The sequence below is a fragment of the Anolis sagrei genome, chromosome X (genome assembly GCF_037176765.1).
Source record: "Anolis sagrei isolate rAnoSag1 chromosome X, rAnoSag1.mat, whole genome shotgun sequence".
Taxonomy (NCBI): Eukaryota; Metazoa; Chordata; class Lepidosauria; order Squamata; family Dactyloidae; genus Anolis; species Anolis sagrei.
In genome coordinates, this window is record NC_090034.1 from 43,050,127 (window position 1) to 43,069,126 (window position 19,000).

The following is a 19,000-nucleotide window of genomic DNA, read 5'->3' on the forward strand; positions in this document are numbered from 1 at the left end:
CCCATGCATACAATACTTGGTTTTATGAAGCCAGATGCATGGAATACAGACATTCTAACACACGAACATGTATATCAACCAAACTAAGGAGACCCAAATAGCTCAGGAGCAGGAATCCTTCAAAATGCCACTATGGGGTCAAGAGGGTTTGGGAAGCAAGGACTGGCTACCAACATACAAGGATATCTCGCATTGCAAGATTCGCCACAAAGAGAGTATCACAGGTGGCCTTTTTGCAGCAAGTCTCAGATATGATTCTCCTTTCATGTGGAACAGCTGCCGGCTGCCCCTCGAAGCCACTGAAATAACCAAAAGTATGGGAGCCCACGGTGGCGCAATGGGTTAAACCAGTGGTTCTCAACCTTCCTAGTGCCGCAACCCCTTAATACAGACCCCCAACCATAAAATTATTTTTGTTGCTACTTCAAAACTGTAATTTTGCTACTTCTGTGAATCATAAGGTAAATATCTGATATATGGGATGTATTTTCATTCACTGGACAAAATTTGGAACAAATACCCGATATGCCCGAATTTGAAGACTGGTGGGGCTGGGGAGGGAGACTGATTTTGTAATTTGGGAGTTGTAGTTGCTGGGATTTATAGTTCACCTACAATCAAAGAGCATTCTGAACCACACCAAAGATAGAATTCGGCCAAACTTTCCACATAGAACCCCCCTGACATCCCCTTGTGACCCCCCCCCCCCGGGGTCCCGACCTCCAGGTTGAGGAACACTGGGTTAAACCCTTGAGCTGGCAAGACTGCTGACCAATAGGTCAACAGTTCGAATCCGGGGAGAGCGGGTTGAGCTCCCGTCTGTTAGCTCCATTTCCCCATGCGGGGACATGAGAGAGAAGCCTCTCACAAAGATGGTAAAACATCAAACATTTGGGCGTCCCTTGGGCAACGTCCTTGCAGACAGCCAATTCTCTCACACCAGAAGTGACTTGCAGTTTCTCAAGTCACCCCTGACATGGAAAAAAACCCAGAAGTGTAAATCCTTTTTTAAAACAAACAAACAAACACCATTCTTTTTGTTGAAACTGGGTAGAGTGAGCAAACTTGTATGAAAGGAGGATCACACTCCCCGGAGGTTCCTAGGAGCGTGATTCCCCTCGTCTCACACAAAAAGGTGAAGCGGACCCTTCAAAACACATTGAAGATAGTTTCATTGTTTGAGAGGACCACTACAATTCCATCCATTCTGACTCAGAAGAAATTCTCACTATAGCCAAAGGGGCTTATCCCCCGGAGAAACATACAAAGGATTGAAGCCTGAATGTATCATACAAAGTATATGCCACAGGATGGGAAATGCAATATTTTCTAGTGCAAGAACAATCTTAGGTTTTTCAGTCTTCCCCAAACTGTGCCTTAAAGAAAGGTTTGGGTCATGGAGCCTGAAATACTACTCTTTTGCTGCCCCATCAGCTCAATGGAGATCTTGAACAATGATCAATCTATTTGCCCCCAAGAAACTGGGAAATTGATGCTTCTATTCGGTGTTTCATGTTTTGTCTTCTGTCTGATATAACAGGCTGCATTTTTAATTCAATTTTAGTTAAGTCATAATTTGTGTTTATATGTTGAGTTGCTAAATTTTGTTGTTATAGATGTTTTTTTGCTGTATTTGGGCATTGAATGTTTGCCTTTTATGTTTGGAATACGCCCTGAATCCCTTTGAGGAGAGAGATAAAAATAAAGTTTTATTATTGATTATTATTATTAAACAAAGGAAGAAGCAAGAGGTTCTTCTTGGATTTCTATTTCTTGTGCTGCCAAGGAACAGAGGACATGTGCCAGAGAGATCTGTAAATTTTTGAGGCTTGTGATGAGTTTCGGAGGGAAACAAATGGGCATAACTTAGAACAACGTACATGACTAAAAAGGCATACAAGTATAAATGAATATATTTCAGCCAATGGAAACAAAGTGTACTAAAATATATACATTAATACATTTTGGGAAGAGAAGGAGATAAAAATGCACAAAGGGAGGAGAACATTTTAAAATCCAGTACCAAATGGGACAGGACAGGACCACCAATGGGGTTTCGACCAATGCTTTGGATATAGTGCCAGCACTCTTTCCACCCCATTCAACTGTTCCAATGTGGAGTTATTTATTTTTCCACACTGAATCTGTGGGAGTTGCTGACATTGTCAAGAGCTGGGTTGATTCATCCCGCACTGCAAGTCAACTCAGGTGCAAGGGAATTATGTAAGCCTGCCGCCTTCTCAAGCCGCCTTCACGCACAGAGAAAACAGATAATTTCCTACCAAGGTTCAGGGCATTGGACACCTGTTAGAGCCGCTTCACTCCAGATACTTCCCTCAAACTCTCCTTGGGCAAAGCGTCCTAACACTGCACTAGGTAACCACAGAGACAGCCATCATCATCCATTTCCCTCGGCAGGAGGGGAGATCATTTTTGAAAAATCCGACTTTGATATTGAATGTGAAAACATGCATTAAACAGCGCTGACAATAAATCCCTCCCCCGGCCCCGGCTCGGCATTTAGTGCAAGAGAGAAAAGTGGGGAAAAGAACAGCACGCAATTGATTCTTGTTCAGGCCACCTAACGTCAGATTAATTATAACAGCAATTCCTATAATTGCAGGCGCATTATCTCCTTCTGCGACTGCTTAGTTCTCTGCCTGTCCTTGAGGTGAGAATGCACACCCCAGAACATTTGCTCTATTTAGACAGAAAGACAGCTTCTCTTGCTTGTGTCCCCCCCCCCCCCCCCCCCGCTCTCTTTCTCTCATCTACATTCGGTTAGATCAAGTATCGGCTTTTGACTGATGCTAGGGCTCCCTGTGCAGGAGATGTCAGAGAGCCCCCTTGCCCTCATATTCCTCAGGGGCAGGCAGTTCCTCCGAGTTGCATGGCAGACTTGAAAGAGGCTCCCTAACGCACCAAACTTATTTGGGGGAGAGGGTTGAGCATCCTGGACACCGATGTTACAGAGAAGAAGAAAACTCTGAGCAGATTCACTACATGGAAGCCAATGGCTCTCCCTGGCAACACTCATTGACTGAAGTTTCTTCCCTCTCTATGGAGATTTGACCAAGGGATTAGAGCAGACAAGGGCAAACTTCGGCCTTCTCTCCAGGTGTTTTGGACTCCCACAATTCCTAACAGCTTCAGGCCCCTTCCTTTTCCCACTCAGGAGGGGAAGGGGCCTGAGGCGATTAGGAATTGTGGAGTTGAAGTTCAAAAAACCTGGAGGGAAAACCGAAGTTTCCCATGCCTGGGCTAGAGCAGACACCCAAATGCACGGAATCCCCACTCAGCCCAGAAAATTCACTGGGCAAGTCCCAGTCTCTCAGCATCAGAGGAAAGCAAAATCCCATTCCCTCAGAACCCATTTTTCCATCCAAGTCCCCATAAATAGGAAAGGACTTGACCAATGGTGGCAACCACTTTCATTTGGGGGGCTCCCTTCTCTGTATGTGTCCCTCACGACCGAGGCAGGATTTTGGAGACTTCCTCGCATGACACATTCAGAGCGGAGCACCCAAACATTGCACTCCCACATTTCCCCTGCTGCTGCTATGTACACACCGCTCGGGGACTTTGGCGACAACTCCCAATCCCCTGGGCAGATTTGCTTGGGCTGGAGGGGCACTGTTTTAAGAGGGAGGATGCCCATGGCTTTCTTGGGTCCTCTGGGGCCATTACAAGGTTTCAAAGGCTCCCCTGGGAGTGGAAGGAGGGGGTGTCAAAGAATGGGAAGAAGTAGGTCCCAAACCCTCTCCAATCCTGTCCCCAACTCAAGAGGTTTTGCCGTTCGCCTTTGACAGACAGGACCCAAGGCTGATGGGAACAGCCTGCCAAGGACCCCAAGCATGACACCCTGTCCCACCATTCAAGTGTCTGGAGTTTCTCCTTCCCCTTTTCGACTCCACTGCCCCAAATCTTCCCAGAAGCAGCAGTTGGGCTTCCTCTGGCTTTGGGGGAGTTGGGGGGGGGGTGCTCTGACAAGGGCCCTGCCGTCCCAGGCCAAGCCTCCCAACAGAACTTGCCTTTCAGCAAATAGGCACAGCCTTCTCCCAGCCTCAAAGCGGCTCAGATGGGAGGAACTCCCTTGTGATGTGCAAATGAAAGGATGGAGAGTGGATGGCACTCACTTTGGGACTCTGTTCATGATCCTTCTGGAGCTGGGACCAAAGCCTAGCAGAGCAGGGAAAGGCAGCCCCCCAAAAACAAAAACACAACCACAACCCTGTCTTCTGGCCTCCGCACAAAGGGGGACGGGGTTCCCCCTCTCAAAAGTTCTCTCTGCAACAATCTTTCCTTGCAATTGCAAACCAGACGCACCTATTATTCTTATTCTTATGGGACCGGAAATGGGTGGAGGTCCCCTTGGGCAGTTGGCGTAGCCCTGCCCAAGGGGTCCCGGGAGGCAGGCAGGCAGGCCGGCCGGCCGGGCGTCCCGCATTGGCGCGTGGGGCTGTGGGCCGCCCAGGAAGGGCCGGGCGCTGTCCGAGGTGCTGAGCGCGGCCGAGGAGCCCAGGCAAGGCGCCCCGCTTGGCGGTGGGAGGGCAGGAGGGCCGGCCCTTCCCCGGCTGGGCTTTGCGCCACGGGGAGAGAGAAAGCGGCGGGGAGGGCTCGGCCACTCCGGCCGGACTAACGCTGGCTCTCCCTTGCCCTTCCAGGACTGCAGCTAGGTCCCAACCTATCTCCGTCGGGCTCCCCTTCTTTTCCTCTCAAGGGGACTTGAGGGCGAGCGGGGGGGGGGGGGGCGAGAGAGAGAGGCAAGGGGCATCCACCTCGAGCTCCTGTGCGCGTGCAGAGTGCTTCGGACGGGGAGGCTCGGGGACAGAGAGAGAGAGAGAGAGAGAGAGCAGGCGACTGCCCACCGACTCTGGGCGAAGGCGGAAAAGGTTGGCTAACAATCGCCGGACTTCGGGACGCTTCCCTCGGAAAAAGTTCCGCGCAAATCAAAGCAAAGCCCCAAAGTGGATCGGAAAGGAGGCAGAGTGAGCGCTTGGGACTCCTCCAAGGGCAGAGGAGGGAGCGGGACCCAAGGGCCAAGGCTGCGGGGCGCCCCTCCGCCAATCTCTCCTTCTCTCTCTCTCTCTCTCTTTCTCTCGGCTTGCCGGGAAGGCAGAGAAGCCAAGCGGGGAAGCTGGCTGTCGGGCTGCGGGACTCACCTGCGCCGCCGCCAATCCCTGGGGCAGAAGGAAGGGAGCTGGGAGCTGGGCTGGTGCGAGCGAGGGCCCGGCTCGGTGGGCTCTGCGCGGCGCCCGACTCAGCCCCGAGGCCAAGCAGCGGGCGCAGCCGGCGACGAGGAGGCCGCCTGGGCGGGCAGGCTTTTATAGAGGCGCGTCACTCCACGCCCCTTCGCCGCCAGGGAGGGAGGGAGGGAGGGAGAGGGAGAGAGGGAGGGGAGAGCCAGGACCTGGCAGGCTTGGGAGGCAAGGCTCCCTCCCCGAGAAGACGGGCAGGCAAGGCAGCCTCCAAGGGGGCCTCCCTCCCACACACGGACGGCTTTCCTCCCGCACTTTGGAGCCGGGACTCCATTGGCAGCCGAGCCCAAGAGGCACGCAGCCGGCTTCACCTGGGACAAACGCCTCCACAACCCCGGCCAACACACCTCGAAGAGTCGCCCTGTTTCCAGGTCTCATTGACCTGCCGATCCCCAAAACCGCACCCCCATCAGCTCTCCCTTCTTGTCTATGCCCCGACATGGAATCCTAGAGGAGTTGGAAGAGACCTCGTGGACCATCCAGTCCAACTCCGTTCTGCCGAGAAGCAGGACAATCACATTCAAAGCACCCCCGACAGATGGCCATCCAGGCTCTGCTTAAACGCCTCCAAACAAGGACCCTCAATTACACTGCAGGGCAGAGAGAGTTCCATTGCTGAACAGCTCTCTCTCTCCCACACAGTTAGGAAGTTCTTCCTAATTTTGTTTACATGTCAGGAGCGACTTGAGAGACAGCTTCTGGTGTGAGAGAACTGGCCATCTGCAAGGACGTTGCCCAGGTGTTAAATGTTTTACCTGTGGGAGGCTTCCCTTTTGTCCCCACATGGGGAGCTGGAGCTAACAGAGGGAGCTCCACCCGCTCTCCCCGGATTCTAACCGCTCACCAGTCAGTCAGCAGTCTTGCCAGCTCAAGGGTTTAACCCAGTGTTTCTCAACCTGGGGGTCGGGACCCCTGGGGGGTCACGAGGGGGTGTCAGAGGGGTCACCAAAGCCCACCAGAAAACTCAGTCTTTTCTGTTAGTCATGGGGTGGTTCTGTTTGGAAAGTTTGGCCCAATTCTATCTTTGGTGCAGTTTAAAATGCTCTGATTGTAGGTGAACTATAAATCCCAGCAACTACAAGGGCATTACCCAGGGGATGCCTGGGTGTTTGATGTTTTACCATCCTTGTGGGAGGCTTCTCTCTTGTCCCCACATGGGGAGCTGGAGCTAACAGAGGGAGCTCAACCCGCTCTCCCTAGATTCAAACTCCTAACCTGTCACTCAGCAGTCCTACTGGCAAAAGGGTTTAACCCACTGTGCCACCGGGGAACATTCTTCCCCATGTTCAGGTGGAATCTCCTTTCTTTCCTGTAGTTTGAAGCCATTCTTCCACTGCGTCCCAATCTCCAGGACAGCAGAAAACAAGTCTGCTCCCTTCTCCCTATGACTTCTTCTCACATATTAATACATGGCCCCCATCATGTCTCCTCCCAGACTTCTCTTCTGCAGGCTAAACATGCCCAGCTATTTAAGCAACTCCTCATAGGGCTTGTTCTCCAGACCTTTGATCCTTTGAGTCGCCCTCCTCTGGACACATTCCAGCTTACGAGTCAACATCTCCCTTCCATTGTGGGGCCCAGAATTGGACACAGTGTGATTGTAGGTGTGGTCTGACCAGGGCAGAATAAAGGGGTCTTTCAATGTCTTTCATATTTTTTGAACAAGTTGTCTTCCTCAGCATTTCCAGGAAGCAGCCCTTATTCACAAGGAACGTGCCTCAGACAGCATTTATTTATTTTCACGGTGGTGGTGGTGGAGTCTTGGTTTCAGAACACATACATTACACAACTCTCTATCTGCACACAGAAAGGCATATTACATAGGAAAACAGGGGCAAAAATGTTTTCGAGGACCATATATCTAGAAATATTTTTTAAAAATACCTAAAAATACAAAAATACCTGATTGTGTTGTATTGATTGTTATTGTTTAGTTTGTTTAATTGTTTTTATATTATTGTATCTTTTTTTTTGTATTATGTATTCTTTAGGAGCCCCCGGTGGCACAGTGGGTTAAAGCACTGAGCTCCTGAGCTTGTTGATCGAAAGGTCGCAGGTTCGATTCTGGGGAGTGGTGTGAGCTTCCGCTGTCAGCCCTAGCTTCTGCCAACCTAGCAGTTCGAAAACATGCAAATGTGAGTAGATCAATAGGTACCGCTCAGGTGGGAAGGTAACGGCGCTCCATGCAGTCATGCCAGCCACATGACCTTGGAGGTGTCTACGGACAACGCCGGCTCTTCGGCTTAGAAATGGAGATGAGCACCACACCCCAGAGTCAGACATGACTGGACTTAATGTCAGGGGACTACCTTTACCTTTACCTTATTCTTAAATAGGAGAAAATCCAGATCTCCATCATATTTCAACCAACATACATACATTTTGGTGCCTCCAATATTATCTCTGTTTCCAGGTCGATTTGACCTACTGATTCAAAAAAGACACCTGTTTTTCCCCTCTCAGCTCTAGTTTCATAAGCCATCTACCAGCTGCCCATAGAAAACCAGGATAATGAAGAAACTAGAGCGGATGTGGTCTATCCTATGGCATTTTTTGAATCAGCACCCCAAAGGACTCCAGGAAGAAGCCTCGAAACCAACACACCTTGATGGATCAGCATGGATCAGCATGGATTGAAGCCAGGGTCCTCACCCACCTGCAGGGTTATGTTTCAAGAAAAATCTGGTCTTCTGCTGCAGCAAGACAGACAGAAATGCTGGGAAGGACCCCTCGTGTGTTTTGGGTGGGTCTGTAGCTCGCCATGCTCGACCCACCCATGCGGGCCTGACTGAGTCTCCTGGCCCTTCCTTTGGGGAGGGTTGTCAGCATCTATGCCCAATGGCAGGGCCCATGGGAGATGTCAACAGCCTGAAAAGTGGGATTAAAAATAGAACCCATGAATGAATGTGGGTGGGGAAGAGACTTTCTGAGCACAAGGGAAGCCATATAATACTTCTCAAAGCACACATCAAATCATGTCTGGTGAACAAAGGCACAATATTGGAACAATCTAGATTTTTGACGCTTCTAAAATGTATGCTTGTTATTATTGCTCCATTGAGGTACCATTCCTTCAATGCCTAAAAAGTTGAAAGGCAATGGAAAACAACCAGAAAGCAAATGATTCAACAATAAAAACCAACCATAAAAAACAGCAAGCAAGCACGCACACACATATTTCTGACAGTTAGGTAAAGGTTTTCTCCTGACATGAAGTCCAGTCGTGTCCAACTCTGGGGATTGGTGCTCATCTCCATTTCTAAGCCGAAAAGCCAGGACTGTCCATAGACACCTCCAAGGTTATGTGGCCTGCATGACTGCATGGAGCACCGTTACCTTCCCGCCAGAGTGGTACCTATTGATCTACTCACATTTTACATGTTTTCGAACTGCTGGGTTGGCAGAAGCTGGGGCTAACAGCGGGTGCTCACCCTGCTTCCCAGATTTGAACCTGCAGCCTTTAGGTCAGACGCAAGTTCAACAGCTCAGTGGTTTAACCCACTGCACTACTGGGACAGTTACTTTTTAAAAAATTGGAAGGGGGGGGCTTGGGACCGTCCCTATTAAAGTGAAAGGGAGAACTGTGACTGAGAAAATGATCTCTGGCCACCTAGCATAGGTGACATTGGAGCACCAGGCCTCCCTAACCATAGTTTAGGATCTTGGCTGTAACATTACATCCAAAAACAAATAGGAAGGAAATATCTCAAAAGGCCCATGAAACAGACTACTGCCACTCGAAACAGTCACTGTAATGGAGTGCCCAAGTGTTGATGGATGGCAATGGGTTCATTTGCCTAAGACATCAGAGCACACATCAAAATAATGGCTCACAAAACAACAGCAGCAGCACAATGATTGGACTTATTCTACAAAAGCTGGCTCTTATTTGGCCATACAGGAGGCCAGCAGTCGGACCATAAGGGCCTGTAGAAGTGCCAGAAACAGTAGGCAACCCAAGCATAGCCAGCCCAGAGGAAATGGCAAGGGCCTCCTTGGCTCTGATGCTTGCCTTGACTAGGGAAAGTAGTGTATGAACCGCAACCTTTGCATGACTATACCATGTCAGATTGGACCTCCTCTGCCCCCAAAAGCCTTCACCACAGCTCTTGTCTTAAAAGAGTAGGATAAGGAAGACACAACAGCTACTCTTAAACAAGGATGAGATTGTGACAAGAGGGAGGGATCTAAGATACAATTGATTGTAATGCTTTCGAATCCTAGCATCCCGACAGATGGCCCTCCAGATTCCACTGGACTCCCAGGCAGCAGTCTATTCTACTGTCAAACAGTTCTAACAGCTAGGAAGTTCTTCCTAATGATTTGGTGGGATCTCTTCTCCTGCCATTTGAATACACGGCTCCCTTGTGTCCTAGTCTTCAGAGCAGATGAAAACAAGCTGGCCCCCTCCTCAATGTGACATCCTTTCAAAGATGGAAATGCGGCTTCACCTGCACCTTCGTAAGTACAGTGAAAACTCACATTTGACATCATCACTCGGTCCTTGTAATTTTTCTTCATTTCCATGGCAACTCATGGCACACACACATACACACAAAGTCTGTTCTTGATCAAGAGTTTTCTTTTCACCTGATTAAAAAGGGGGGAAAAGGGAGAGGAAAGAGACCAGATCTAATAGGGATGTTTTTTTTTCTGATTTGCAAAGGCAAATTGGCAAGCGGCTTTGAGGCGAAGGCACAGGCATTCTGCAGAACACCACCAACTTTCCATAAAATTTGTCCCAAACCAAAAGGAGCTCCTTGCTTTGAGGATAGGCTGAGACACTGCATGCTTCTTGTGTCTCAGGTAAAAAAGGTCACCTGGCTGTTCCTTCTCTGCTGGGCAGGTAAAACCAAACTTGTGAACAGGCCATCCCAAAAGCTCTGGAAGCAGTTTTCATTCCAACCTGAAATGTGCTTCCAAGCATGTTCCCTTCACTATGGAAGAATGTCAGGCAACCCATGTGCACTAGCTCTTTCAATGGAATGAAGCAACATCTAATGCTGCCTATGTCAAAGTAGTCAAAGATGACATTCTGTGCATACTTAGCTCCACTGAAAACAATCCTGTTTACTTCCAACTAAACATGAAACAAAACAGAGCTGCACCACAGCTGTGCCTATTTTTCCTTACACTAAAAAAAATACGAGTTGCAAGGCATCTTACCAAAAAGGGTGAGTCACAAGCTTGTTTCTAGGTGCAGAGTTGGTTAAATCAACAACTTTCTTCAGATTGAAAAAAAACAGGAATCCTGTGAGGATCCAGGCATTTTAGGACTGTAATGCCCAACATCCTGCACCACTGCCTGTCCTACTGACTTGCAATTCAACTGTACTCAGAAGACTACAAGATTCTTACCTCTGTTATAGTTTCTGTTAAAGAGGTAAAGATCTTCCCTTAACATTAAGTCCAGTCGTGTCTGACTCTGGGGGGTAGTGCTCATTTCCATTTCTAAGCCGAAGAGCCGGCGTTGTCCATAGACACCCCCAAGATCATGTTGCCAGCATGACTAAATGGAGAGCCGTTACCTTCTCGCTGAAACGGTACCTATTGATCTACTCACATTCGCATGTTTTTGAACTGCTAGGTTAGCAGAAGCTGGGGCTAACAGCGGGAGCTCACCACATCCCGCCAATTTGAACTGCCAGCCTTCCCATCAGCAAGTTCTGCAGCTTAGCGGTTTAACCCACTGCACTACCGCAGCCCCAGTTTCTAATATAGACTACATTAAAGATACAACGTTATACATATTTTATAATTTTCCTAACTTGTAACTTTCTAAGAATCTTTTAACATGAACCTTTTAAGAAAAAAAGATTTGTAATACAGGTCAACAGTGACAACACCATCTACGTCTAGAGAAGGCAGGCAGATGCTAGGGGACAATTTCTGCCTACTGGTCCTAAACTGAATGTTAGGCACAAAAGGATATAATTCTGAATTTCTATTCAATACTAGGAAAGTTGGGATAGATTTCTGCTTGGGACGCAGGAGAATTCTTGCTAACTCAAATGGATGGGACAGCAGTCCAGCTTGTCTAGGGGTAGCTTTACTACCTAGTCCAGTGAGACAACTGCCTCAGCTTGCAGATGCTGCATGGCACTGATGGAAGTCCCCCAGAGTGCTTCTCCAGAGTCTACTGGCCATTCTCTTCACTGAAGGGCAAGACTGTCTTTCTCAAGTGGCCTATTCTAGTCCACCTAAACAATCCTGCTGCCTCCTGGCACAACAAATCATCCTGCCCTTTGAGCAGAATGGAAGAAAGATCCAAGTGCCATTCATGCTATTTTGGGGTGGGGTGGGGGGTGACACACACCTTGTCCTTCTGAGGCAACAAATCATCTTGGGCAGACTCTAGCAATTTAGCACAAAGCAGATTAAAGTCTGAAGGATTTTCATACTTGATCTGTCTTGCACAAATCCCATTGGATCAAATGCAAACTATGTAAGATGCCTATCGTATTTCCACATTTTTTCTGAAGCAGAATTTGTGATGGAGAGCTTCCCACCAAAAAACCTGTCACCTGCATTTTCACCCTTCTGGTCTTCAGTTTTTGATTATTCAATGACATTTGAAAAAATGCCCTAAGGAATTCAGCCCACTGTACAGCCTGAGCTCAGTTCACCTTCCTCCCACTCTGCATTTGAGTTTCAGAGCCCGGGAAGGCAGGCAAAGCAGTGGGTAAAGGAACTGTTCTGAAATCGACTAGTGAGCTTTAAAACTGAATGGAGATTGAAATCCAACCCAGCTTTCTCCCAAACAAGGATCCTCCAGATGGATTGGACCACAGCCCACATCATTCTCAATCTACATCACATTAGCTGGAGATGGGGAGAGTTATAGTCCAAGGCATCTGGAGAGGACCAGGTTAGGAGAAGAGTGTTCGAAACCACTACCCCACACAGGCTCTTTGCAGCTTTGGATGCGTGCTTTGGTGGTACCAAGTTCCAGCTTCAGGATGAATCAAATATCACTTTCAATAAATAAAGATGAGGTAAACGGAAGCAAAAAAACCCCAAAGCAACAACTCCCAAACCAAAGCTCCCTCCAAAACAAAACATTTAAGGAACGCCAGTAGAAGAACACCAAAGGGGCCAATGCTCCTGTCCCTGGCCTGTGTGGGACATCCAGATGTTATACATCATCCCCGGCTAATGAAAACCTAATTATCCCCCCATTTGGATGCAGAGAGCACTAATTCAATAGAAAGGCATCTGCTTTTGACATGCGCCCGGCAGGAGAGGCTGCCTGCGAGATCAGAGGCATTGCTGCACACAGACAACTCCAAACGGCTTCCATGCTAGCAATGTAATAGGGGGAGATAACCTCTCCAACTCACTAAGCAAAACACCGGCCACCAGGAAATGATCAAAAACATCTGCTACCCAGGTCTGGCTTTTTCCAAGTGCAAACCTCATCTTTCTCCAGAGAAAACTTGTTTAAAAACAGCAACAATTCACTCGACAATTTAAGGAGTAGTATCTGATGGGAGATTGCCAATGAAGACCAGATGCTGTAGGCTGCGTTTCAGAGGAAGGAACTGGCCAAACCACTGCTGAAATGCATGGTGTCACCATAAGCTGACTGGCAGATTTCAGAGGGCTTTCTTAGGCAGAGGATTCAGAGGTGGCTTGCTACTACTTTCCTATGAAATTTGGCCTACAGCAATTGGGAGGGGAGGGTTCAGGAGCATGTCCTCTGGTGACTGACACACACACACTCCACAACTTTCCCGGCTGTGGTTGCACTCTTCAGTATCACTGGACAAATACACTTCAGAATGATTTGCCAGGTCCTGATTCAATTTGGAGAAATCCTAAAACTATTTGCCTGACCCCAACACACATACACACAAACAATCACACAACATGCAGACTTTTGTGAAAATCTACTGTTGTAATGCCAACGATCAGTTGAATGAAAATCAGGATGGGAAACGTGGTTCTCCAGGTGTTCTTAGACTGAAACTTCCATCAGCCCTTGCCAGCATAGCCAGTGGTGAAGGAATGAAGGGAGATATAGTCCAACAATATCTGGAAACATGTGGAAGCCCACGTGTTCTTCATCCTGTTGTAAATCAACACTGCGATTTCCTGCATCTTTCATTTCTGACCTTTAGCGTTTCTCTGAATGCCCCGGAGGGAAGCCAGTTCGTGGACATTGTGAGAAATTAAAAGCATAGCTGGATCCAGCTGCCTGTAACTGCTTGAAGGACCAGACCAGGAAAGAAACAATAATGTTTCCTAGGGCAGGGATCTCTAACAGGGCCCTGGCACAGCACCTGAGTCTTGGACAAGAAGAACACGTCTGGATGTCTCCCCTGGAAATAGAGCCCCACCAAGACTTGGAGGTATGCTATCAGTTCTCCCAGCTTTCAACTGGAGAACATGAAGAGTTCAGCTAAGCAGCTCAAGGGACAAAACTCCCCATGGTGAACCTACAGGTTTGATAGCTAGCCATAAAATTCCACCTAAGCTGCAGTGTTGTCTTGATAGGCAGCTTGATAGGAAGAACATTTTAAAGCAGTGTTTCTCAAACTTCCTAATGCCATGACCCCTTAATACAGTTCCTCATGTTGTGGTGACCGCCAACCATAAAATTATTTTCATTGCTACTTCATAACAGTAATTTTGCTACTGTTATGAATGGTAATGTAAATATCTGATATGCAGGATGTATTTTCATTCACTGGGCCAAATTTGGCACAAATACCTGATACACCCAAATGTGAATACTGGTGGAGTTGGGGGGGGGGGGGGGGTTGATTTTGTCATTTGGGAGTTGTAGTTGCTGGGATTTATAGTTCACCTACAATCAAAGAGTATTCCAAACTCCACCAACGATGGAATCGAACCAAACTTGGCACAAAGAACTCCCATGACCAACAGAAAATACTGGAAGGGTTTGGTGGGCATGGACCTTGAGTTTTGGAGTTGTACCTCACCTACATCCAGAGAGCACTGTAAACTCAAACAAAGATGGATCTGGACCAAACTTGGCATGAATACTCAATATGTCCAGATGTGAACACTGGTGGAGTTTGGGGAAAATAGACCTTGACATTTGGGAGTTGTAGTAGCTGGGATTTATAGTTCACCTACAATCAAAGTGCATTCTGAACCCCACCAATAGAATTGGGCCAAATTTCCCACACAAAACCCCCATGACTTGAAGGGACTCGCTGGCATGAGCCTCCCTCCAGCCTCGCAAGCTCTCCCCCTCTCCAAAATCAGTCTGCTGTTATTGTTGTTGCTAGCTATTATTATGTTGTTTTACACTGTTTTATGCTGTTTTGATTGTTTTTGCTTTGTTTTTAATTGTATTTTGCCTTGGGCTTGGGCCCCATGTAAGCCCTCCCAAGTCCCTTTGGGGAGATGGAGGCGGGGTAGAAAAATTCTTCTTCTTCTTCTTCTTCTCCTCCTCCTCCTCCTCCTCCTCCTCCTCCTCCTCCTCCTCCTCCTCCTCCTCCTTCTTCTTCTTCCTTGCTCATGTGCTGAGCACGCCTGCTCTCCTCTCCTTGCTTGGAATCTTAGAAACAGCCCTCCCCTTGGTGAGAGGTCGGCTGAGAGACTGGCCAATCACAGCAGAGGAGGGCTTTTGGTGGGGTGATTCACCGTCTGTTTCCAAAAAGGAAGAGAAGGACTGGCGGAGAGATCTTCAGCCTTCTCTGCCAAAGGGGTTCTTAGTCTGACAGCTTCTGGAATGCTAGAAGCTGACTCCTAAGCTGGAGGAAAGATGGGGACACAGCTATCCATAGGTTAGAGAGCTAAACTGTAGCAGCCTGTTTTCCAGCCTTTACACCTTCTTCTGCTGACCTCAGGCTAGTCACAAACCTCCAACTGACCCATGCCATAATTTTGTGAGGATAAGCTCTGGTGGGTTGGAGTTTGCTTACTCAGAATTAAGCCTTAAGGTAAACATGCACAGGACCAGGTGGCACATTTTGCAAGAGAAACCCAGAAGTCATGCTGCAATGAAGTTGTAGCTTCTATAAACAATTCCTTAAAGCAGAAGTGGGAAATTTGTGGCCCTTCAGCTGTTGTTGGACTGCAGCTCCCAGCAGATCTAGCCAGCATAGTCAATGGTAAAAAAATGGCGGGAGCTACAGTCTAGCAATACCTGGGTGGCTGCATTATTTTCACTCATCTTAAAAAGATGAAAAGCTTGTATCTTTAGAGGAGACCACTCAATAGACCCCATTCCTAATCCCCAGGCTGCTGTATCTTCCAAGTGTGAGAGGATCTAATAGATCTCTATAAAGAGAGAAAGCAAGAAAGAGGGGCAATAAGCGAGCGCTCATTTCTTGAGTGCACCGCCTCATGTAGGCAGAATGGCATTGTGCACGCAAAAGAGAAACAGGCCAACACACTTGGAGAACATCAAGGTGCACAGAAGTATTTCAAAAAGGGTGAAAAATACTCCTAAGTAGCTCAAAAAAGTAGTGTGTGATTAATGAACATAGGATGCGAATCAAAGTATGATCAGTCTGTTCACTTCCAAGCTTTCTGGTAACTTAATTGGGAGTCTGGAGTACCATTTGTACACCGAAGGCACACAGCTTTGCTTCTCCTTTGTCAGTGATGCCAGCTGGGGCTGTTGAATTTCGGTCAAAAAGATGAAGGCACTGTGGATTCCTGGGCCTGGGAATTGGATGGGTTTACACTCCCTCTAAGCACTTCATCTTTGTCCTTGGAGTCCCAGGCAGACTCCATGGCTTCAAGGGTTTGGGGAACCAGCCTTTCCTGGATAGGGGTAATCTACCTACAGTACTTCACATACTCATGAAATCCTAATTGGATTAATGCAGGGCACTCTATGAGGTCCAGCTCGAGGGTGAATTGGAACTCCTATCCAGTGCAATACACAGCAGTTAGACAGGAATATCTAGAAATTGCATGGCACATGTTTTAATGGAATCTGCTGCAACAGGTCTCCTTTGTGTTCCAACAGTGGAAGCAATCCATTGTGTGAGGATGAGGGAAAGGGTCTTCTTTGGTATGCAATACTCTCATTCCAGTTTCTAGTGAAAACACGGTTTTAAAGCGAAACCTTATAATTGAATGATTTTACTCAAATCTACATACTTTGAAATCTGTTTTAACTGCTTCATTTAATTTAATATGATTAAGACTTTTGATTTTTTTCATTTCATTACACATTATCTACATGCCACCCTGAGATCTTATGATGAAGGACAAGAGTGTTTGAACAAATAAATACAGTAAGCAAACAGAAAGGTTCCTTTGGGCCCTTGGCCAACACTCTCAACTGGAGATGAGCATTTTCATGCTCATAAACCAAAATGTACAACGAAGTTGCAAACCCACCCTTCACCAGATACATATAAATGTGCTCCCCTATGGCCTGGCAACGGAGACATCTGATAAACTATAAACCAGTGGTTCCCAGCCTGTGGTCCGTGGAACACCAGTGGTCCATGGCCTCACCATTACTACACCATTGCCTTGAAATCACTTGGTAATGAAAGCAACTTGTCTTGCAAAACCCACTTATAGTGCCAAGGCGACGGGGATGTTGGGAGATTACTACTACCACATGAGCTCTAGATTATTAAATACGGTTTTCTGTGGGTGAGAAGATGGAGACTACTGGATGACATATGTTCTGTATCAGAAACTAGAGCTGATGTGGTCAATCCAATGCAATTTTTTGAATCAGCACCCCAAATAACCAAACCAAATCTAAAGTTGACCAAAAAACAGATCCATAACCTTTTTGGTACTAATGTTGGAGAGTGGTCCTTGATCAAAGTGGTCCCTGGTCAAAAAAGGGTTGGGAACCACTGCTATAAACTTTAATACTTAGATTACTGACCATTATCTAGAGGCCAGCATTGACAACATTGAAAATAACAGGTATGCAACTGATCAGCTATGCATTACCAACTATATAAACCTGATGCAATATCTAAACACCGTAGGAGAATGTATTTGACTGTGTTATAATGATAAGAGAAGGAAGATGTAATACAATATTAATGAAATCAGAAGCAAACAAAAAAGCAGTCTCTTTCAAGTCCAAGGTAATCTCAAATTGAAATCAGTGTATGGTAATACTTATTTTGCATGGCTTCTCTTTTCCACAGCAGCAGATTCATTTCTCCTTCTCTCTCAAAAAAGGACTTATAAAGATGCTTTTAAAGAAGCTAATTACTGAAACAGTTAATCAAAAGAGCCCCAGGAGCCATACCATGGAAAAGTAGAAAATTGGGACAGCTTACTTACAGAAGGCATTTTGCTCTCTGTTCAAAATCAGTGTTACTACGAGCGGGATTATAAGGCTTGTCCTGGGATTCTGGTTTTGTCCTGTGGCTCACTCTCATAGGAGGCAGAGAAGATATTTCCTTTGAGCAAATATATCCTTGTAAGATTCAGCCTCAGGGGAACTGGGTCAGTCTTGTCAAATTCTGAGCCTCTAGAAGTTCTTCCATCCTTCTTCCAAGAAATGGAGGCCAGAGTATATATTTCCGCTCTGCTTTTATCCTTACAACAACTTTGTTGTTAGGCTCGGTGAGGCTGACAGCAACTGAATCAAAGTCAACCGGTAAGGTTTGTAGTTGGAACATGAATCTGAATGAAGCTCATCATGTCTTGTGAAAATCTAATGTCACTCTCCCTCATCACTGAAAATTATACTTGGCAAACTGATATTCAACACAAACAGCATAGCCAAAGCTGGCTGCTCATCCATTCGTTGTAGTGAGACACTTTTAAGCTGCCATGGCCTTCCTCTGTGGAAGCTGAGAGAATGGGACTTGCCCAAGTTCACCCAGTGCATTTCTATGGCCAAACAGGGAGTGAAAGTCTGGTCTCCAAGAGTCCTAGTCCAACACTCAGGCCACTAGCTCTAGCTACCTACAAATCTACAATGGAGTAATTTCCCGCACTGTGCTAGATCCAAACTTAGATTGCAACCCACTTTCTACTGGATCTAGAGCAGGCATGGGCAAACTTAGGCCTCCCTCCCAGGTGTTTTGGACGTCAACTCCCACAATTCCTAACAGCCTCAGGCCCCTTCCTTTCCCCCTCAACTGCTTAAGCAGAAAAGGAAAGGAATGGGCCTGAGGCTGTTAGGAATTGTGGGAGTTGAAGTCCAAAACACCTGGAGGTCTGAAGTTTGCCCATGCCTGATCTACAGTAGCTTACTTTTAAGTAAGTGTGAAAAGGTTACATGATAAGATAGTTAGATTTGACTCTCAATGAAATCAATGAGGAAAAATGCTTGGTTTAACCCTAATCAAGATCTGAACGAATAATTTTTTTCCAGGTGAAATATATTGTAAGAAAATTTATTAATTTCAAGGTGATGGTTTGCAGCAGGAAATCCGAACCACAGACAAGTGACAGAAAATACTGGGTGAAGGCAAAAATGCCTGTTTTCAGCCAAGAGCTGGTCCCAAATCATTTCTCTTCTTGTTGTCATTTGCCTTCAAGTCATTGCATTACTTATGAGCATCTTAAGGCAAACCTATTACAGGGTTTCCTTGACAAGATTTGTTCAGAATTGTAATACAACTGTTCTTTGTTATCATTGTTTATCTGCTTCAGCCCACACCACCTCCAAAGAGCTCAGCATGAATAGGTCCACCCCATGTTATCTCTGCATGTGATGCCGTTTTCATTTTATCTTCACAACAGTCCTGTGAGGTAGCTTCATCATCTCACAAAGCTGCCTTCCATTTCAGTGGGGTCTGCCCAAGCAACCATCTCAGGATTGTACA

The 19,000-nt window shown here is 46.9% G+C and overlaps 1 protein-coding gene across 3 annotated transcripts in view; it reads right to left on the reverse strand.

Annotated features, from left to right (window-relative positions):
* NOS1 (nitric oxide synthase 1) overlaps positions 1 to 19,000 on the reverse strand; it is a 220,834-nt gene that overhangs the window by 130,216 nt on the left and 71,618 nt on the right. The window contains exon 1 of one of the 3 annotated variants that reach the window (XM_060785472.2): positions 5,163 to 5,300. The exons of the other annotated variants lie outside the window; for them this stretch is intronic. The gene's annotated coding sequence lies outside the window, so the exon portion shown is untranslated. Of the gene's footprint in view, positions 1 to 5,162; positions 5,301 to 19,000 lie in introns of those variants that run through there. 3 annotated transcript variants of the gene reach the window in all.